Below are 20,634 nucleotides of genomic sequence, written 5' to 3'. Positions count from 1 at the left end.
ATTATTATTATTATTAATTCATAATTGATTGCCTCACTGGGCTGTATAATTTTCACTTAAAACTAGGGAAGGAGGATTGAGGGATGGAAAAAGATGTTTGCATAGAATTGATTAGGACGAATCCAGTAGGAGGGCACGGAAGCGGGATAAAGGAAAATTAAAATCAAAAAGATTGTAATAATTGTTGAAGGACTCACACGCTCTAAGCCACGGGTTGTTCTGTGCGAAAGTATAACGCATCCGATGGATTAAAATCCGGGGCCTGTCACAAAGACAACGGGAAGGAGCATATAGCGGAATGTTGGACAGTACAGAAGAAGCATCAATGTTATCGGTAAATAAACCGACAATAAACATAGCCTTAGCATGTGAATGACGAGTCTTGATGTCAGTCAAACCCAACAATCGGCAGCGCACTGAGTATTGAGGCATCTTGCTATTGTTGCCATGCACGAATCTTCGCCCTGCGATACGAGAGAATTTTCTCTGTATGTTCTCAAGTCTTTCATTGGTTGTGGTACATACTTACCGGTGTCTAGACTGTGCTTGCTTAGTCAAGGATGGGACGTACCCAGTAGTGTTGGGTCATACGATTCATTTCACGACCCGACCCGGAGTCGGGTGCAAGCCAGTCGGAATCGATTCCGACCCGTGAGTGCAGCGGGTGCGCTAGGTCGGAGTCGGAATCAAATCCGACCCGAGGGTGCAGCGAGTTCGGGTCGACCCGATAGATCAGTAGTTGCGAGAAAGCATAAGCGACTCCGACCAGTTGGTGCGGCGAGTTCAGGTCGGGTCGGGTCGGATTGAACCTATCTTGACCCGACCCGACCCGAACTCGCTGCACCAACGGGTCGGAGTTGCTTGTGCTTTCTCGCACCTACTGATCTATCGGGTCGACCCGAACTCGTTGCACCAATGGGTCGGAGTCGCTTATGCTTTCTCGCACCTACCGGAGTCGTTGCACCCACTGAACCTACTTGTACCTTTCGGGTCAACCCGAACGACTCCGGGTCGCTTACGGATGGCTCTGACCCGATAGGTTCGGGTCGACCCGCCCATCACTAAAATCCAGCAGCAGTAGAGAGCCTTAAGGCAGGTTGGGTCGCGTATTTCGGAAGCCATGCGGGAGATCTAGCCTAGAGACTTATTTGCTTTATTGACCACAAAGTTTATGTGCTCCTTGAACGAGAGCTCGCAATGTAACCAGACTCCCAGATCCTTCGGGGAGTACACTCTATTTAGAATTGCCCCGTCTAAATTATAGGAAAATAGTGTTATATCAGATCTGCGACTTAAAGAGATCACGTTGTATTTCATATTCAGTTAATATCATCAAGATGCTAGATCGTTAAAGATAGTAAAATTGCTTTACTAAACTAAGCCACGACATGATATCACTACCTTTTTACATGATATTGTCCATCACTGTATGATTAGATTTCCTTTGCAGTAAATCAAACAGTTACAAACGCTAGCACTAACTAATATCCTACGCGAATTACGCATGGCTCTAACACTCAGCTGAAAGCGACGGCTGTTACCATCCAAAACGCATCCACCGTGGGGCACAATGTGGCCGTTCAGATTGTACCATTAGTGGGCCAAGCGGAAAACTAACCTTGTCAACGCACAAAGAACTTGGGCCTGCAAATGACGTCCCGCACGGACATGGAAGGTTCCCAACACACACACACTAGCGCCACGTGTACAGCGTGGGATGTAGGCCAGTGACTAATTAGAATAGTTAAAACACTGCACCCACGATGACTGTGCCTGCACGTGCCTTTTGCTGTGTGTGACTTAGCTGGCGCACGTATCCCAACGGATAGCTGGTGCTGCTTAACGAACCATCCATGCCACGCGTTACGTGAAGCGAAAAACTGGCGGTAATCGTGCTCGCATCTAAAGGATAATTGAAGATTGTCCTGTAGCGATGTAAATTAAGCAGCCTCATGGCACGGGCTGGGTGTGGGGGCTGTGCTAGATTATGAGCATGAAGCATTACCGCCGAGCCATGGCAGCAGTATGCTATCTGTTACACGACAACTAACATGCAAACCATCTCAAAAACCAGCGTCCAGAGCGTTAATGTGCAGCTCCAGCGCTCCGTCTGCCCAGCTCACACCGAAAGCCACAACTGCTCAACTCTCCCGTGGCCCACAGTTGCATAATCAACGTACAATGAGTGTTTGTGTCTGTGTGTGTGAGACTGCAACACGCGATGCGGTTTGCATTCGGTATTACTATTCGGCCAACCAAAACGCCACTCTTCCAACGCCCCATCTCCCCATCTGGCCGAACAATGCTTCCCCGCAGCCCGTTTGCCGCTTGTTTAACCGCTCGGAAAAGTTGCATTTCGTCAAACAGAGTCCGCAGGGAAACGCGTTGTTCGGGAAGCTTTCCCTGCCAAAGCTCTCAAAGTCCCTGTACCGCGCGGGACCGAACAATTACAAGCACTTACGGCAGCAGCTTGGCTGTCCGGGGCAAAATAGTACATTTTAATTACAACACGCTGTCGGAGTTGTTTTTGCTAAGTGGTTTGTGGCAAAACTCGCCCCGGGTTTTTTGGGGGCAGCGAGGCAGTGAGTCTGCAGTCTGCAGTTCTGCTGGAGTTGCACTGCACAAGCACTTGCAACAAGCTAACCAGACCAGACCAGCTCGGGCAGACCACGTGGCGCACACCCGGGTGCGCACTGTGGTAATAAGTTGCGGAATAAATTAAAAGTTACACTCGCGGGGGACGGTGACGTGGAAAATCATTCCCAAATTTGTGTTTGTCTTCTTTGCAAAGCGGTTGTGTAAAACAAGTACTAGAAACTGTGCAATGTGCCGAGTTGTGTGTGCGTGTGTGCGTTTTGTTGTAAAGTATTTTAATTACTAAGAACCACTTTCGCGCACAAAACCCCACCACTTGCTACTGTTTCTTGCACAATGAATACTTAAACCAAGAAAACAACCTCAAACCTGGGTTACACAAAACCCTCGCCGCGACATTTATTCACGCTGTTTCAACAACTGTTTCAATAACAGCATCGGAAGCATTCCTGCCTGTTGTTCGGTGTTTCGGAGATGCGTGTTTCAAAACAACATTTTTCCACCAAAAATCAACGTTCTTCCGAACGGCTGCCTGCGTGCCTGCTGGTCCGCCAACGGAATGGTTTGATTTGCTGCGGTACTGCTGTTTTGAAAACAACGCCTCTAAACCTTCGTTTGTCGTCCAGGGCTGCCTCTAGTCAACAAAGCAAAACGACAACAACGGCCGAACGGCAGCAACAACCAAAGTGACATCGCTCAGGAACTCTCTATTTTCTTTGGCGTGTCGACATCCCAACACGCTCGGTTTCCCCGCACTTGAAGACGCTACCACGCCCTTGCGTGGTCTCCCCATAGTCTCCGAAACCGAGCCGAGTCAGTTGCTGTCGGGTGAGAAAAATAAATATTTTCCGACTTTTCGGTGACACCTAACATTTGGTCCGCCGAGGGCACTTCGCTAGACGCGGTGGGGAAAGAGTACAGTGGAAAAAAGCGTGGAAAAACGAGCTCCCATGCGCATTTCAGTTACGGGCGGTATGCGAGCTATTTTGGTTTTACTCCGCTGGTCGTGAAGGAACGCAATCTATCGTGCTGGTAAGTAAGACATCATAACGGTTGGCCCAGCCGTTCGAGGGCAAAAGAAGACGGGCGGTATGGAGACCGTCAGTCGCTTCTATAGACATACCGCAATGGATGAATGATTGATCGGGAAGTACGACTACGACAGTGGGAAAAGGAACCGATAGAAACGGATGGGAACAAAAAAAAAAACTCTCCGGGCGCTAGACGAATGACATGAAACTACGTGCCAAAAACATGCTGCAGGTTGATCGGGACTGCGAAGAAGTGCATCTGTTGCTGTGTGTGTGTGTGTGTGTGAATGGTTGGTTAGTTGGTGGTGCAGTGGTCTCTAGAGACATTTTCCCATCTTGTTTGCTTTTTGCCTCTGTTTTGACTATGACTGTGTGCAATTATTTTGAACGGCAATCTTCGTTGACCTTTTGCAGAAAGCAGAAAGCAATTATTCAAGGCTGTTGGACGAGATGGTTTGTGTTGCTGTTGCTGTAGTGACAGCTTCATAACTCTTGCAATTATAACTTCATTTTATTCACGCAGCATTTCTAAGCTGATTTCGCAAGACTGACAAGGTATCTTACAAGAAAAAACACGTTAGAAAGCATGAGATGTTTTTAGTATGTTTTTGTTGTCATTTCAACAACTTGCCCGCTTAATATCATAATATCTGCACACTGTTTTGCAACATGCAGATGTGGAGAATCTTTGGACCTTTTTTTAATTGAGCTGACTGATATTTGTGTGTCTTTTATTTTATTCGTTATTTTAAACATGAAGTAATAAGGAGGCTTTTGTTTTCTAAAAGCTATTTAATTTGCAAAGAAATAAATCACGAAACTGTCAATAACTCACAGCCTGTCGAATACTTTGTTCAAGCTGTAATACTTCATTTGTGACATTGCATTTCACTTTTGTGATATTGAGTTTAAATTCTGTCCGAAATGTTATGCGACACAGAATACAATTGATAATATTGTTATGTTGCTTGCTGATTGAAATAGACTGGAATATTTGTGATCGTAAACTGTCAGTTGCTATTCCATTTACAAAAGAATACTGCCTTCAAGACCCATTCTCAACATGAAAACAGGACCAAAATCACACAAATGTTTTGCATGTTTATTGTCTCTAAAATTCGCTATATTGAACTGTAATTAATTGTTGTATTAAAAGTGTGAAACGTTTTACAAAAGCTTATAAGAAACAGCTTATAACAGATAAACAGCTTATAAGAAATCTTGAAAATGATGGGAATACAGTCTTAAGTCACTGGTTGAACTTCGATTCCCTGCCAACTATTGAATATGTGCTTTTTAGTTGGCACGTTTTTCCATACAAAAAAGGCTGAAATTTTTCTCGGCAAGCCATGAGATTTTTGTGAAATTTTCAAAAACCAATTTTCCCATACAAACGCATGCTTTTTAATTGAACTGTCAGCCCACTATTGAGCGTTCAACTAAAAAGCATGCCATCTAAAAAGCGTTCAACTGTTGAATTCTGATTGTAATAGCAACATTTGCTTATAATGATTCCATATTATATGTGTTTTGTAATCCACCGTGATCTATAAACCTTATTAAAGGTTAGAAAATCTTTTAGAATCGTTTAGAAAAAAGGCTTGTCACCTAGATTCCATCAATTTGTAGCTCATTTATCAACAGGTGTAACCTGCGACCCGGTCACTGAATTCGTATCAATGTCACCGTTTTATGAGGCAAAAACACACACACACACACACACACAATCATTGCTAATTTGTGGACAAATTTATCATTCAATCAACGACCTACCCTCGCTCATCGTACTGGGCTGACCCTCCTGTATCGCCACACATCCTGCCAGCAATCATCGGCCCAATCTATCAAAACTATAAATATTTTACAACCACCACCACCAGCAACAGCAGCAGCATGTGACAACCATCCGAAAGGAAAAGGTCACATCAAACAACGCCTGCTTCGGTCAATGTGTAAAAAATAAAACATCTACGCCCATCACTCATGCACCGACCCGGATCAGGGGAGGGTTCTGGTCCATGCCACCAGTGCCGGGAGGCCAAACTCTATCGCCAAAGGTGGGTTTGTCAAGGTCTCTCACAAAAGGGGCCACCACCGGGCGCAAAGGCTCGGTCCGGGAAGGCATCGGAAGCAAAAAAAAAACCATACCACTCATCGCCTTGGTCACCTCCCGCCAAGGAATGTTGATGAAGAACGTGACCCGAGATGTAAGCAGGGTCCTCGGTGGAATACCAACAACAACAAAAAAAAAGAGAGGGAAAGTAAGGCCACACCGAGCAGGAAGCCCACAACCGCCACCGGAGACGGATCAAATTTTCTAGGCCACCAATAGGGGCATCGTTTTGTTCATGCCGTTGGCTTTTATTTTCGGGTGTCTCGGTGTACAACACGCCCGGTTTTGGTCGTTTCGCCTGAGTTACGAGCAGCTGGTGCCGGAGCTGCCAACCGCCGCCAGTTTTCCAAAACCCGCGCCTGCGACCGGTGTTTCGGGGTCATAATTCATTCCTTAACAACAAATTTTGTTTTCCACACAGACACACGGCGAGTCAGCGGCGGCACAGCACATGCGGCGGAAAACCTTCCAAGACCCTCTCACGCCATATGGAAAGGAGAGTTGGTTGAAATAAGGAGGAAAAGAAAGAAAGAGAGAAAAAAAACCAAATGATGCATAAATATGTTTTGCCCATGATGAAGACGATGGCAACAACGATGATGATGATGGTGGTGGTGGTGGTGGGTTTTTACGTTTTTCGCGGTCGAACCGTCTTGATGGGTTGGGCTGGGCGACCAAGCGACCATCGCATCGTGTGTGTTAGATGATTTCATACCAGCCATTTGGTTGTTGTTGTTCCGTTTTGGGTCTGCTCTTGGCAGATTCGGCGGTAAAAATGTGACGTGGGGAAAAAAAAAAACATGCAAACCGCGAAAAAAGCAGCAGCAGCAGCAAATCGTCTGACGGGTAAACAAGACAAAACAAATTAGCTAATAGGTAGCGCATATGTTGCCTATTAAATCAACTCCACAAGTTAGCCGCGTGTGCGTCGGCGGGAACCTTATTTGCTCAGTTCATTTGGTCTGGTGGTGGGTTTTTCCTCCCTGTGCGTCTGTGTGTGTTTTTAAATGTATCCGCTGCGTAGCGTTTGCGTGCGTCCCTAGGTGGGTGGGCGTGCGGGTGTTAATATGGCCACTGCTAATGTGGCCACCCCAGCCCTTTGTCCGTTGCAGTGCACGCGAGAGTTGAATAAATAACGCAAGGCAAAGGACCACCGTAGTAGTGGCCCAGTGGCTACCATTTTTTAGACGCAAGTGGGACGATTGTTTCATCCTTTCGCAGCTCATCCTCTATCGAGCGTGTGTGTGTCAGTTTTGCGCCAGCGTTGCGTGACGTGATGGGTAACGACGGGGCGCGCAAAACTCGAGGCGCAGGGAGTGGGTGCAAGCGTTGCATTTAATGTGACAGTTTGTGACGGGCGAGGTTGTGTATGTCAGTGGGGAAAGAATTTTAAAAGATTAAAGGCTTTAACACCCTCGGAAGGGTGGCAGAGCGAGAGAGAGAAAAGAGAGACAGAAAGCAGTGTGTAGCAAAGCTAATCAGTATTATGATGAATGATTTCCGCCGTGGCGAAGGCGTTTGTCGTTGTCGCTTTTAATTTTCTACACAGATGTTAAACGAAGCTGTTTGATGTTGCAAATTTGATGCTCTAGCTGTGCCCAAATGTGTTAAAAAAAATACCAAAAAATAATAATAAAAATAAACAAGAAATCTTAGACATCTGTGCCACAGTTGACCTAAAATAGCACGCCTGTTAGTTTCGCGACGTTGAAGTTTTGGTTTCATATTAGTTTTCCTCTGACTGTCGGTCGGCTGTGTTGGGGTAACCTTAGCAACGGTCGAAACTCTGACGCAAGAACCTTCATTGCGGCGTCACGCAGCCGTCATCAAAAGCATTCAAGCTGGGTCCGAAGATCGATACCAATTAGGTAGGGCGTCTTGGGCGGATAGGGAGATGTTGCAAAGAAAATTCGTTAATGAATTGATATGTTCCAGCGCGTTCGCGCGCCAGCCCGGTAACCGGGACCACTAATTAACTTGTCACTCTCAACACACCACACACAACGGACCCATGGAAATCTTTGTCACACGAAGGGAATAGGTACACACACACAGACACGTTCCGGGGGTAGTTCGAATATCCCACCAGTCAACTTGGAGCGGAACATAATTTGGGGCAGCAGCAGCAGCAGCGGCAGTGATGTCGAACGTCTGCAGCTGACAGAAGATTGAGTCAATTTTTCCCGCCTCACTTACCACAGCCCGGGCTGGGCCAACTTTTAGCAACTTTTGCTTGGGAAAAAAAACCCTCACCACCACATGACGATGCGGGCCCTGCGCCGTTACGTGCGTAGCTATTGAGTTGTTTCCTTCATCCGTTGCAAAGGTCGGAGAGTGCTTTTCTGTTCCAGCATGTCCGTAAACCTTCATTAGATCGGTTTATCGTTTGAATTAATGCGCTTCACTAGCTTTTGTGGTGGTACAGTGTGTGACAAATGATGCGTTCTTTGTAAAGCAGAAAGGGTCTTTTGCGGGAAAATAATTGATTATTTAATATCAACCCATTCAACGTGTCCATTGGGCGTTTGGGCGTTCGTTGAGAAGAAAATTACCTTTTAATTTGTGCACTGTGCCGCACTGTTGTTATAGTTTTCCCATCCCGAGCGTCCCATCATGCTTGGTGCTTTTAATGAAATTCTCAAAATTCTCTTCAAACAACCCACGGAAGAGCGAGCTGCCAGCACAACTAACCATGCAAACACTCACACACATCCTTCCGGTTTCCCCGGGATCGAAGGAGCCGGTGCTGTGCAATACACTACGCCATCTCATGTGTGTGTGTGTGGTACACATCCGTTTTTCTTTCCGCAGCCTGCTCGGACGTCCTCGGCAAGGGAAAGTTTTTGCTACTGCAACTGCGATGAAAATTGGGTAAAATTTTCCCTCAAAAATAAACCCCCGCTAGTGTCTAGTGTGTATCACTTTCTAGACGTTCAGTGAAGAGGGGAAAAAAGCTAGGCACATTGTTATCATTTTAATTATATCAGATCCCCCAAACGCACGTGCTTGTGATAGGCGACTCCGCAAAAAAGTCCCACGTTGTCCTCTCTGAAGTCACTGAAGTCCTCTAGCGGCCCTAACAACGGCAAAACGACGATTAAAAACAATAATTTTTCATCTTTATCATATGTGTCAGTTCTCCGTTTTGAGGGACAGGGAAACCGGTGGCTTGTTCTTTGGTACGCCTGCTCGAGGAGCAAGGGCTAATGTGGTGGGCTTTTGTGTTTTTGCGTTTTTCCTCCCGGTAGCTTCCATCCCCGTATGTCGTTTGTGTGGCGTTTGGCGGTGCTGCTTCCCGCACTTTGAGACTGGGTCTGGGTGCCCGTTTTTCTGTGGCATTTGGGTTGACATGTTCGCCCGAAAACAAAACCGAACCCCGTCCCAAACTTTTCCTGGAGCGGGGAAATTTGTGGTGTGTGTGGCATAAATAAGCAATTTATCGTCCTCGTTGTGTTGTAGCTGGTGCGTTTGCCGGCTGGGACTGCGTACGAACAGTCTGCGTATGCGGTTGCGTTGGGTCTGCGTGGTGCGGACGAAAGTCACCCCGAGAACTCTCTAATCGAGTTTAATGGGAAAGCGTTGGCTTCCACTTTCACTCCGGGCACAACCCGGTCTCGAGCCCGCACTCTCATCCCCTTTGGGATGCTGTGGGACATCGCCCATGGCTTTCTGGAGGCCGTTTGCCATCACTGTGCTGCTCTTCATTAAAGAAAACCCCCCCCGTTTTTCGTTGCCACATTCCGCTCTTACCGGGAAGGACAAAAAGAGAGCACACAGGAAAAACGACGGATTATCAAAACCAGATGAGTGTTCCTGAGGGGTTTCGTCGGGGTTTTCCGCGGGCGGGAGTCGTGCTCATTTGTTCCGACCAACTCAAAATCCAAGTGGAAAAGGGAAGGCCGGTTTTGCAAGAGTGTCTCCATACTGTTCACAGTCACAGACGCGCACAATTGCTATGCATGCGGAACCGTTCGCGCTGGGGGGAGGGTTTTGTTTCGCGGGTTCCAGGAAAATGAAGTCAACGCGCGGCAATGTTCTCTCTTTCTCTACTCCGCCACTTGACTTACGGCGTTACGCTAGACTGGTAACACGGTGTGAAAAATAGCATCCACATGAATGGAGCAGTCATGTCAAGAGGCCGAGCGGGAGCCGAGGGGTTGGTGGGTTTGGTTTTCCACCAAAACGTATTAAGATATTAAATTTGATTTATGCGCTTTTGACGGGCGCGTCGGGACGAAGTTGGAGTAATAAAATAACTTTAAAATAAAAGCCGCCGTCTTACGGTCACGGTAGGCAATAGCCGAGAGGAGGATGATGGGTACGTTGAACTTTGGTACAAGTGGCGGCGAATTGTGATGGATTGATAAGGCAAAGGGGGGAGAGAGTGACAAATTCGGAAAAAATGGGAAATTGTTTGATTGGTATAATGGTGTTAGTAGTAGGTTTTTGGAAAAAAGAGTCCCTTGAGCAATCATTTGTTTATTTATATAGATAGTCAAAGCGTCTGCTGTCTCCGATAACTTGAGTTGGTATGTTGAGGAAGTCACATGGGCGAAAATGTGTGTGTTTTTAAACTGTAGAAACTATGATTTTTATTATTAGAAGTCTCTGAACACAAGCATTTGGAGAAGATCTTCCAAACATCTCAAAAGACCAACATTTGACTGTTTCGTAGCTTCTCTAGGTACTTTTAGGGACTTACAAATCTTGAGTTATTGCTTTAGAAGAGCCTTTTAATATCAGTACCTAATAAGCGTTTAGACTTATTTGGCTAATTCCAAGAACATCCAGGATTTTATTTTCATTTTTTAGTTATTTCAGTAACGTTCATTTGAGTTTTGTTGGATCTTCTTGATATTTTTAATCGAATGTGTATCACAAAGTCTTTGTTTTCTCAAAAGAATTCAGTTAAAGGGTTTTCCAGGCGTTATCATAGCTGTGGGACACTTTATTGACTCTTTCTGTGGTGAAATGAACTTAATGTAATGGGAATTGGACCCTATAGCAACCTTGTTGGACAACTCCAAACGCAATTTCCAAGAAACCTGTCCAAAAAGGTTGCTATAGAGTCCAATTTCCATCGTATAAAGTTCGCTTCCCATAAGAAAGCGTCAAGGAAGTGTCCCACAACTATGAGAACTCCTGGAAAACCCTGTATGTTCCCAACAAATATTCGATGGTTTGATTGTATGTACTCTTGCTTTACTTCCCTCCACTAAATTCAAGAAACCCACAATATTCTTCCAATTTTCTTGAAGTATCCCACACATTTCCTATTCTAGACGTGTTGCCAATTACAACGGCTCATCCACACCTTCCACATACCCAACCACAGACGACGTGTGAAAATATGTTCATCCTTTCAGCTTATCCTGCAGCGTACCATCTTGATTCCATCATTCGCTCACGGTGCCCGCTGCGACACGACGTCCACAACGGACGCATCGTAATTCCGGTCCCGCAAGCCCCCAAAACGTGTCCATTACGCTAGTTTTATTACCGCATCACAGCATCACTTTTCCAGTCCAGACTCACAGGAAAAACGGGGCCCCTATTTATGAGGGATTTTGTTTTTACATGATCGCGACTCGTCTCGGGCATTCGTACGTGCCCAAAACCGGCGGAGTCGGGTGTAGTTTTTCGGGTTTGTTTTCGCACAACCCGAAGCTTCCGTTTGAACTCAACCGTGTGTGTGTGTGTTGATGCCCCGTTTTTCCCATGGAAACGAATCATCTCCCAGCAGGCGTTGATGCGTGGTGCGTCAAACAGTATGTCTTAGTGTGTGTGAGTGAGGGTCGAGGTGTCAAATATCGGACGCGGTCGAGTGTTGGGATGGTGGGATTTTGTGGAGGATGTGCCGGGTTTCGGCATGTTCAGCTAGAGCGACAGACGGCATGGTTAAGATTTATGTTCGCGGGTGCAAAAAGGGGAAAAAACATGGAAAGCGAGAGAAACACCGAGGGGCTTGCCTGTACTGCGTGATAAAAAATGCAGTTAGGTTAGGCCCCTGACAGTGCCGGCAAAGATGTAGTGTAATCCGTGGAAGACAAATTGTGTCAAGTTGGTCCTTGCTTGCTCTGGTTTTGTGGCACTGCTGTTTCTGTTGCCGATGCTGCTGGTGTTGTTTTTTTTATTATGAATGACCTCATGTTAACGAATTAACCCAGTTAACAAATACGAGGATAGGGCTCATTTTTCTTCGGCTACATTTCAACAATTTCTTATTTGTAAGGGACCACAATCTTCAGCACAAGTCTTAGGGTCGTGTTGGAAAATGTAGCAATTAATTCAAGCGCCTATAATTAAAACTTTTCGTAAAATGTTCCAATTTTTCTACATTTAACACACTCCACCCATCCTTGCAGCCTTGCACAGTCTTCAATTTCTCGCAACGTTCAACGTCGACGGGACCGCTCAAAATGCTGGGAAAAATGCCCCGGTCGGTACCCTAGATTTTGTCGGTAATAAAATACGACCGGTTAAATATTTGCGGTAACTATCCAAACTATCGGATCGGACGTCCGTTCCTAACTTTTTGCCCAAAACCGCACGACAAGGTTTACTTTGCCTTCGACGGAGCCCCTCATGCCCCACCAGTGGGACAGTGTGTGTGGCCAAACTGACTGCAGATGAAACCTTCACGAGAGGAAGTACACGGTAGTTTACAAATCGTTTGTTGTTTTTTTGCCCCGTACGTTCGTTATCGGCTTGTTAGTTTTTCCCCAGGGAGGGAGGGAATGGTTGCTGGCGATGGGGATTTCCTGGGGGGAAGCTTTCCGAAAGGTTTATTTAGTGTACCGGTTTGCTTCATCGATCGAGCATTTGGAGCGATTCCGACCGGGCGGCCCGGGAGTAGTGCTACAGGGGGAAGTACAAACAAACCCAGTGTTCGACAAATAGCTGCAGGAGCGGAAGGTTGTGTTGGTTTTGTCAAAATATTTTACTTAATTTTCATCCCGGACACACGGGATGCTTCTTATTTTACTTCCTGGTTAAACCTCACCAGAAAGGGACACCCCAGACCTAGCAAAGGTGGAGGATTTAACAGCTTTTCGCAGGAAAGGATCCGCTGTAGTAAAGCTGCTGAGAGGATCATGGCGCGGCCAAAAAGGGATTTCCCAAAAAAAAAAACGTTCAATGCTTTGGTTTATTACTCCCTCCAACCCCGGGGGTAAACTATCGCCGGGGTAAAGGGGTGCGGGAGTTCGAATGGGAAGTAATAAAACCATCTTACGGTGCTGCAAACCCCGGGGTCCGCCCGAAGTGCACGGCGGAGGGCTAATGGGATAATGAATGTTCTCAAGTTGAAAGGCTCATCAAGACCGGGTTTACGAGCGGTTACACTGCTCGCTGGGATTACCGACGGCAGACCCTCGTTCTTGTCCCGTCGCCGCTCGACCGTATGTGTCAACATGCCGATACCAATGAAGTGCTAAAGTGCGACGTCGGAAGCAAGCGAGCAAAGTGTCGGTCGAATGGGAAAAACGGTCGTCTATATCGCACCCGCAGGGCGCTCATGTTACCAGACCCATGTTTGGGATGGCGCACGGCGTAACACATTCCGTCGGTCGCTACACACAAGCACACACACACACAACAGCCAATCCACCCACCTCTCCTGTACCTTAGAAAATACGGGGAAAAAGGGGGAAAAACTGTGTTATGATTTATTGTAACACGAGACACTGAATAATTAGCCTCTGCAGTGGGTCGGTTCCGATCGGATCGGACCGGGCTAATGGATTGGAATGGTGCGGTGGTCGGGGTGTGTGTGCGTGTGTGTGTGTGTGTTGCTGTGTTTTTCTTTTGTCCAGGGGAAATAGGAGGCGATACAACGGGAACGTTTCGGCCGAAGTATAGCTTATTCCTTCCGGGGTTGTCTTTGTGCGCGCTCCAGTGATGACTAGATTTAGGCTAAATGGTTACACGTGGGGTTGTTGTGGCTTCCATTTTGCCGTACGGCATGACACGTACGGATGACTCAATTTTGACACTTTGCTATGTGCCTTACATGAGCGTCAGTGGGGGGAGGGTGTGTGTTTGGGCGCATGGGCGTCGCCTACCTGGAACGATACAGAAGAGCATTCGATTTAATTAGTGTCATTTTTGAGTTTTTGTGTGTTTAAATTTAGTCGAAGCAATGTTAAAGGTCACTCTGCTTGAATGAACTAAAGATGTGGAATGTTTTGATCATTAATTAAATGCTCGGTACACTGGCTGGACTTCAAATAGATTTGGAGAAAAACGCATAATTGGAAAGTTGACAATTGATAAACGCTTCACAGGATTTGAGCTATTTGTTCCTTTGAACAGCAAATAATAAATAAATTTATTTGCAATCGTCCGATAATTGATGGAGTGTAAAAATGTCCAACATTACTTGCCTTTTTTTTTTCTTTGTCACTGTCTCTTGCTTTCCTCGGCACCCCCCCCCCCCACCCCAAACAATTCCCATTTAATTAGAATATTTTTACCAGAAGCCCCATGCCCCATCAAATCAGAACCAGTGCCGCGTGACTTGACGCTTCCTGTGAACACGCAGAACATTCGCACGCGACAACCGCGCGCAGCCATTCTTCCATGCTTTGGGCTTTGGCGAGCGCGCGTGGTCGCGCCGGTCGCGATTCGGTCGGTGAAAAGAGAAAATTAATTAATTAAACGTGTAATTGGTCCGCAGCATTTTTGTCAACCGTACGCGGTGACAGCGTTCCCCATCTGCCCGGAAGCTCTTCGCTGGGCACCAAAAACTCCGGAACTCTCGTAAGGTTTTGACTGCGAAATGCGAAAGGTTCGGCAGAAAGTCAATATCGCAGAGTTGCACACAACCATTGCGAACGCAGGCGGGAAAGAACTTTCTGCGCCCGGTAGGTCGAAACCGTCCGCGATGGAACGCGATGAATTGGAATGCCGACTCGACATTGATTGAATTCTGATGAAAACGTTCACGGGCACGGTGCAAAGGCATGGATGGGACTTCCGGGTTTTGTCTCATTTACACTGTGTGCTTTCCTTGTTTTTTTTTGTTTTTGTTTTTTGCCGCTACTGGTGCTGGCCCCGGTACGGGAATATCCTTAGCGCGCGGCTGGTTTCGCAATTTGCGTCGAATTGATTTATTGATTTTCCATTCAACGTGCAGAGAGCGACCGAGCAAGCAAGTACGGTTACATCATAAACATGGTTCGTGCCCATTCTGCAGCATAACTCACGGCCGGAGAGCAGCACCACATAACACGCACAGAAAGGGAAGAAAAAAAAAACATTCCAACTAACGGATCGATCTCAATTCATTACCGAAAGCAGAGAGCTGTCAATTGTCCGTGTGTATTTCCCTCCTCGGGCGCTGTGCGTGACGCAGTTTGTGTGCGGTTGGTGGGGATGGGAAGCAACGGTTGTCAGTTGTCGGCAAAACGACATGGAATCTGCGTAAACTAGGCTAAATAAAATATCGGCCCCCCCGAGTTGTAGATAGTGAGCCCGCACAACCGAACCAGAGGGAAAGCCACACAGGACAGGATGGTGCATCTATTTTAAACTAAAAACGAACCGTAACAAGGCTTCTGCCCCTTCTGTGTGTGTGTGGGAGTGGGGACGCATGGAGAGACGCATTTACAAGTACGCTGCCTCGCTTCGAAAAAGGGAAAATCACCTCCCCCAACCCGCAGTGTAGTGTTAAACTGTTCGGGACACAACAAAACGGACTGGGCAGGGGTGGGTTTCGGGTTACCCGAGCGCCACACCCATAACTAGGTTTGTGTATTTGAGGGGTTGAAAAATGGTGGTTCTTCTTACAATGCTGCAGAGCAGTGTGGAAAATTGGAAAAACAGCAGTCCCTTCTGCAATTCATTCTGCTTCCTTCGCTTCCGCAGCCTTTCCCCGGGTGGAATTCCTGTGCCCCGGTCTGAAGGATCGGTTTTGAATAAGTATGTGTTATTTCAACTGTCAATCTAACACAAAGTCGTTGATGCGACACCATCTGTGCCCTCTTCGTGGCGCGGGGGACTATGGTTGAAGGGTGGTCAAAATAGTGAATTGGTAGGGTAAATGTTATGCTTTTGCTTAAATGAGCATTGTATACTTTACATACATAACTAATTATTGAATCTTTGCAATAGTAGAAGAGCAAATTTGTGGATATTTTTTGCAGTTTATTAAATTTATTAAATTGCAATTAAAATTAATTTAATGTTTACGATACTGTTTTTTGAAGGTTTTCTTAATTTTGATATTTTTAATTTCAGAAAAGTTAAACTTTTGGCAATTTTTAGCTTTTCTGCTAGTTTTAAAATGTGTAGGCCTCAAAATTAAAATGTTTTGTTATGAGTATTGAATACTATAAAGGCATTTTCTGAACGATCAAACGTACGATTTAGCATTTTGATAAGGTATTATTTAAAACATTTATTTTTGTAGCAGTAGTTTTTCCTTTTTCTACAATAGTTGCTGATTTTAAGCATACTTTCATGAGCTAAGCTCATTTATTTATCCATTAAATATATTCAATAATAGTCAATTATTTAGGATTGATCTTGCACAACGACCCTAGGCGGCATTGTTATTGATTGTTAATGTTAAAATGAACCTGATAATTCATAGATATATGGTAAGCCTCTTAAATCACTTTTAAAAGTTATTTTTAATCATAAAAAAACGGCCTAATATTGCTTAAAATAAAAACAAATTACTTCATGGAAACTTGAATTATTCTGTTCTTTGTCCACACTGTCACTGTGTTTTACTCACAATTGCACACTGTTCGTTCGCTCATGAACTCCTCGCTTTAGACAGGACATTGGCACAGGGAAAAATGGGCAAATGGAGAAAAAAGAACCAACCCGAAAGCCCGGCATGTAAGTCGGGTGGCGAAATGATGAATGAAAATCGATGATCAACCGACCGACCGGGAGCGCTGAGTGAAATGTATTTTTCATAATGATCCAGAACGTTTATCTCTGTTTGGGGCGGGTAGCAGGGGGGGGGGGGGGGTTTAGCAGTCTGTCGATCGGTTACGATACGAAAGCGAAACGATTCCACACGCGGGGAGAGTATTGCGGCAATGGTGCGGATGGTGTTAAGTTGACGTGCTAGACAAGATAAATGGATGTTCGTTTGATATAGTATTGAGTACCTTAGTCGGCTCGCACCGTGGGCCTGTCGGAGTCGGGCGGGGAATGGGGTCGAATGGGGGGTAAAGATGTTCGCCGAGGAGGGTCGTGTCCCGTTCTCAAACTCAACTGGACGACGTTGTTAATTATCAATTATCCGTTTCGAGTGAAACTGAAGCGACAGTCCCTTGATTGCGCAGTCGTTTGCGCCAGACCGTCATTAGGCTTGGGCAAAGTGGGGGGGTGTAGTAAAAGGCTAAAAGAAAAAGTTTTCCCAAAAATTTCCGTCATGTTGAAGGGCGGGGAAATTGATGCTTAAATTATTCCCAAATGAAACAGCGGCTGAGCTCCCCGTGCGATGGTTTAAAGACTTTACTCAAGCAATTCCCGACGGTGAGAGAGACAAAGCATCATTAACTTCAGCGTGCTGACGGAGGCTGACCCGAGAACATTAAAGCGCTCACTGCTTCGTTTTGGAGCAAATGTATCGATCGGCAAGGTAAGTACGTAGTAGGCCGCTTTTCCCGGAAGATGGTATTAAATTCTGCCTCACTGCATTCCTTGCCCGATTAAAGAGGTTGTCGCCCAGGGTGGGGGTCGTGTTCTGTACGCCTCGCCGTGCTGAGTTGCCAAGCCCCGAGCTGAGCCGCGCGGACATGAAACGCCGGCTTTTAATTACAGCCCCCTTTCACTGTGGCATGTTTTCGATTGAATTACTTGCCCCACCGCCCGCACTTCCCGTGTGGGTCCTGGCATGTTGGGTTCTTTCATCCATGCCGAGGTGAAACCGGTGTCCAAAAATTCCACCGCGACTCACAACGAATTTCGGCCCGTCCAACATTTGGACACATTGTTGCCATTGGAAAGGGAGCGGGCGGAAGGAAAGTGTGCGGGGAAGCAAGGCGATTTACCTGACGGTTTTCCCGGTGATACGACACCCACGGTTTGCGATAAAAGGACACGGATCCAATGTCGGACACGGTGGGAATGCCGTGAAGGGGATCAATTGCTTCCCGAAAAACGACTTCGGAAAGACGGAGTTAAAGAATCTTTCTCCAGAACCCATCGGCATCTTGTCAGCAGGGTTGAAGAAGGAGAGGGAGAGAGGGAATGGGGAGTTGGGAGGAAAGGTTCAGGAAAAAATGTGTAAGCTAGAATTTCCCTTTTGCCGGCCTGTTCTGCGCGGGGAGGGTGTTTAAAGTGGACCGGAAAGAAAAACATTCCAGGATGTTGCGCTTCGTGTTGGCGTTATTCCAGGAAACTGTCCTCTGCTGAAATCTTCGGAAGTGACGGTCTTCCTTGGAGCCTTGGTGGGAGGGACATTTAAATTATCAACCTCCCCTTCCTGCTGTACTGGTGCAAAACGAAAGGGTTCCTGAGTAGCTGAAGGTTTCCTGTCAAATCGTTTTCGCTTTGGAATCGGAGCTTCCCGGAGTTTGTTAGTGTTCGCATCGGTTTTGAACGCACACACCCGCAACCACCCCACACCCGGGGGAACCTTTGAGCTACGCTTGTAAAGGTTGTGGCCCCGGAAACCGGGCGAGAAGATGCGACAGTGCTGTCGTGCGGTGCTCCGAAGTTGGTTGGTTTGAAATTTAATTTACCGAATTCAGGGAAGTCGTTCGGGCGTAACATTGTAAGTATGTATTTAAGTCCTCAATTCTTCAGCGCCTTCAGCTTCAGGTTGGTCTCTTTGTGATGCTGTGTGACTGTGTGTGTGTTTGTGTAAGTAGCAAAACTGAAATTCAGCAATCGCAGCCAAAAAACCCTTTTTCCCTGAGTTTGCTCCTTGCTCGTCTGGCTCGTTGTTTGGCAGCCGCCCTCGAGAAGCAACCGTTACCGGGGACTGGTAGATCATGCCTTACGGTGCTCTACGGTGCAGAAATAGCAAAGAAAGATTCCTGGAGCAGTTGTACCGTCATTCCCCTTTGCCCTTCCAGAAATAGCTGCATCCCAGAAAAGGTAGCAAGTTCCTCTGGCCCAACGGTAGGTTTCGCTTTCGCCGAAGTTCGACTTACTCGGTGCGACGTGCGGCTGAACTTCACATTCAAATCATCATCATTCAGCAAATGCTGCTCTCTAGTACCGATATATATCTGCAAAATCCTTTCGCCTTGAATGCGCCACCGGAGCGGTTTTCGGTTCTGTCTGTCTGTGTTTGTGTGTGTGTACGGGGAAATAGTTGCACTGTTTGATTTGGTTAAAACTTTGATTTGCTCCTTTTCCGTGTTGCAAAAGGGGTCCCTGCCAAGCAGTTACAGTTACTGTGTGGCGTTGCAGTTTCTAGCCATCTCTGAGGTTTGTTTGGTACAGCTTGCTTTTCCCTTGAAAAGGATGGCGAGTGAGCGGTCTGGAGCCTTGGTAATGCATATTCAATTGCTTGCTGGAAAGCTTAACGCTTGTTGAGCAGTGATTTGGTGGCGCCGGAGTCGTAGCGTGGAAAGTTGTTCACGTGCTGGCATGTGAAGCAAGTCGCAAGCGTGAAGAAAGTTTCCTTCTCCGGGGGGATTTTGGGATTTTAGCTTGTTAAGCATTTATTTAAAGTTCAAAGAAGCGTTGAAAGGGCGATGTTTGCACACGTTGAAGCCCTTTGTTTAACGAAAATATGTTCCGAAAACCCCTTTCCCTTGACCGGTTTATTATGTCAGATTGAAGTGCTCAAGTAGAGGCTGATCAAGCCTTCTATTTCCAAGAATTTACCGATATGTATCGCTTCTCTCATCAATAATTAAACCTTCTCGTTCTGCAGCAAGGTCCCAAGCACATCCCAAGAAGGAGATAAAGTCATCGTTTAACGTAATGTAATGCCTGGTACGAGGGGAACGTTTCATTGCTTTTACAATTACGCTTAAATTGAAGCAAAGTGTTCGCATAGATTGCAATCTAGGTGATCGTTATTGAAAGTTTGCCTTCCATTTCCGGGCTGGCAAATCCTGTTACAGCTGACCAGCGCACAAATCTGCGCTGATTCTCCTCCCCGCACAGCGAATGGATTATAAATGCGACCATAATTCTTTATTTTGAAATTGGATTATATCATCCCTTTTTGGTTGCGGTCGAAGAAGACACACACAGCGCCTTGCACGAAGCGGGTTGAAACAGGAGGGTGATGCTTTCATCTCAGCCTGAGAGCTAACGATTTCTATCCGCCTGCACTGAAGCAACCGAAAGCTCCCAGCATCGTTAGCGTCCCAGCGCTAAGGTATTACTGTCAATTTTCGGGCATGGTTAGATCGTTGCGGGACGCCGCTAGATAACGACCTCATGGGCCCCCCCCCCCTCGTCGCAGCCAGGTCAGGCACGCGAGGACGGTAAAGCTGGAATCAACTGAAGCCTGCAGTCGTTACAAGCGAAAGTTGGAGGCGTACCCGTTCGGCGAGCAAATCGATTACGGAACGGCCCGCGGGAAAGATAGTGGTATGTGCTTCTTCAAGCCGAGGGGGAGTCGTCATCCAAGCAAAATGAGCCGACGAAGCGTCAAAGACGACGAGGAATGGTAAATCCGGGAAACGGAACTCCGTTCCATTCTCGGCGTCGCGGACGGGCTGCAGAACGTATTCTGCTTCCTGGCGGGGAACAAAAACGGAACGACGGATGGTCCGGCTAGCTCAGCGGAGGTCGTGGACAAATCAGGTTTTCGGGTGGTGGTAATCGGATTTCTGCCACCCGTGTCTGTGCGGCACCGGAGTGGTGCCAAGTCAGTGGAAAATTGTGTTCTTGAGCGAGAGAGAGAGAGAGAGAGAGAGAGAGAGAGAGAGAGAGAGAGAGAGAGAGAGAGAGAGAGAGAGAGCA

At 46.6% G+C, this 20,634-nt stretch overlaps 1 protein-coding gene across 5 annotated transcripts in view; it reads right to left on the bottom strand.

The window, feature by feature from the left end:
• The window catches only part of LOC121599248 (leucine-rich repeat neuronal protein 3-like), an 89,245-nt gene that overhangs the window by 46,988 nt on the left and 21,623 nt on the right, over positions 1 to 20,634 (bottom strand). Inside the window, exon 3 of one of the 5 annotated variants that reach the window (XM_041926910.1) lies at positions 198 to 262. The exons of the other annotated variants lie outside the window; for them this stretch is intronic. The gene's annotated coding sequence lies outside the window, so the exon portion shown is untranslated. The remainder of the gene's footprint in view (positions 1 to 197; positions 263 to 20,634) is intronic. 5 annotated transcript variants of the gene reach the window in all.

Source organism: Anopheles merus, chromosome 3L (assembly GCF_017562075.2).
Source record: "Anopheles merus strain MAF chromosome 3L, AmerM5.1, whole genome shotgun sequence".
Taxonomy (NCBI): Eukaryota; Metazoa; Arthropoda; class Insecta; order Diptera; family Culicidae; genus Anopheles; species Anopheles merus.
This window is presented reverse-complemented; position numbering and strand designations above follow the sequence as displayed.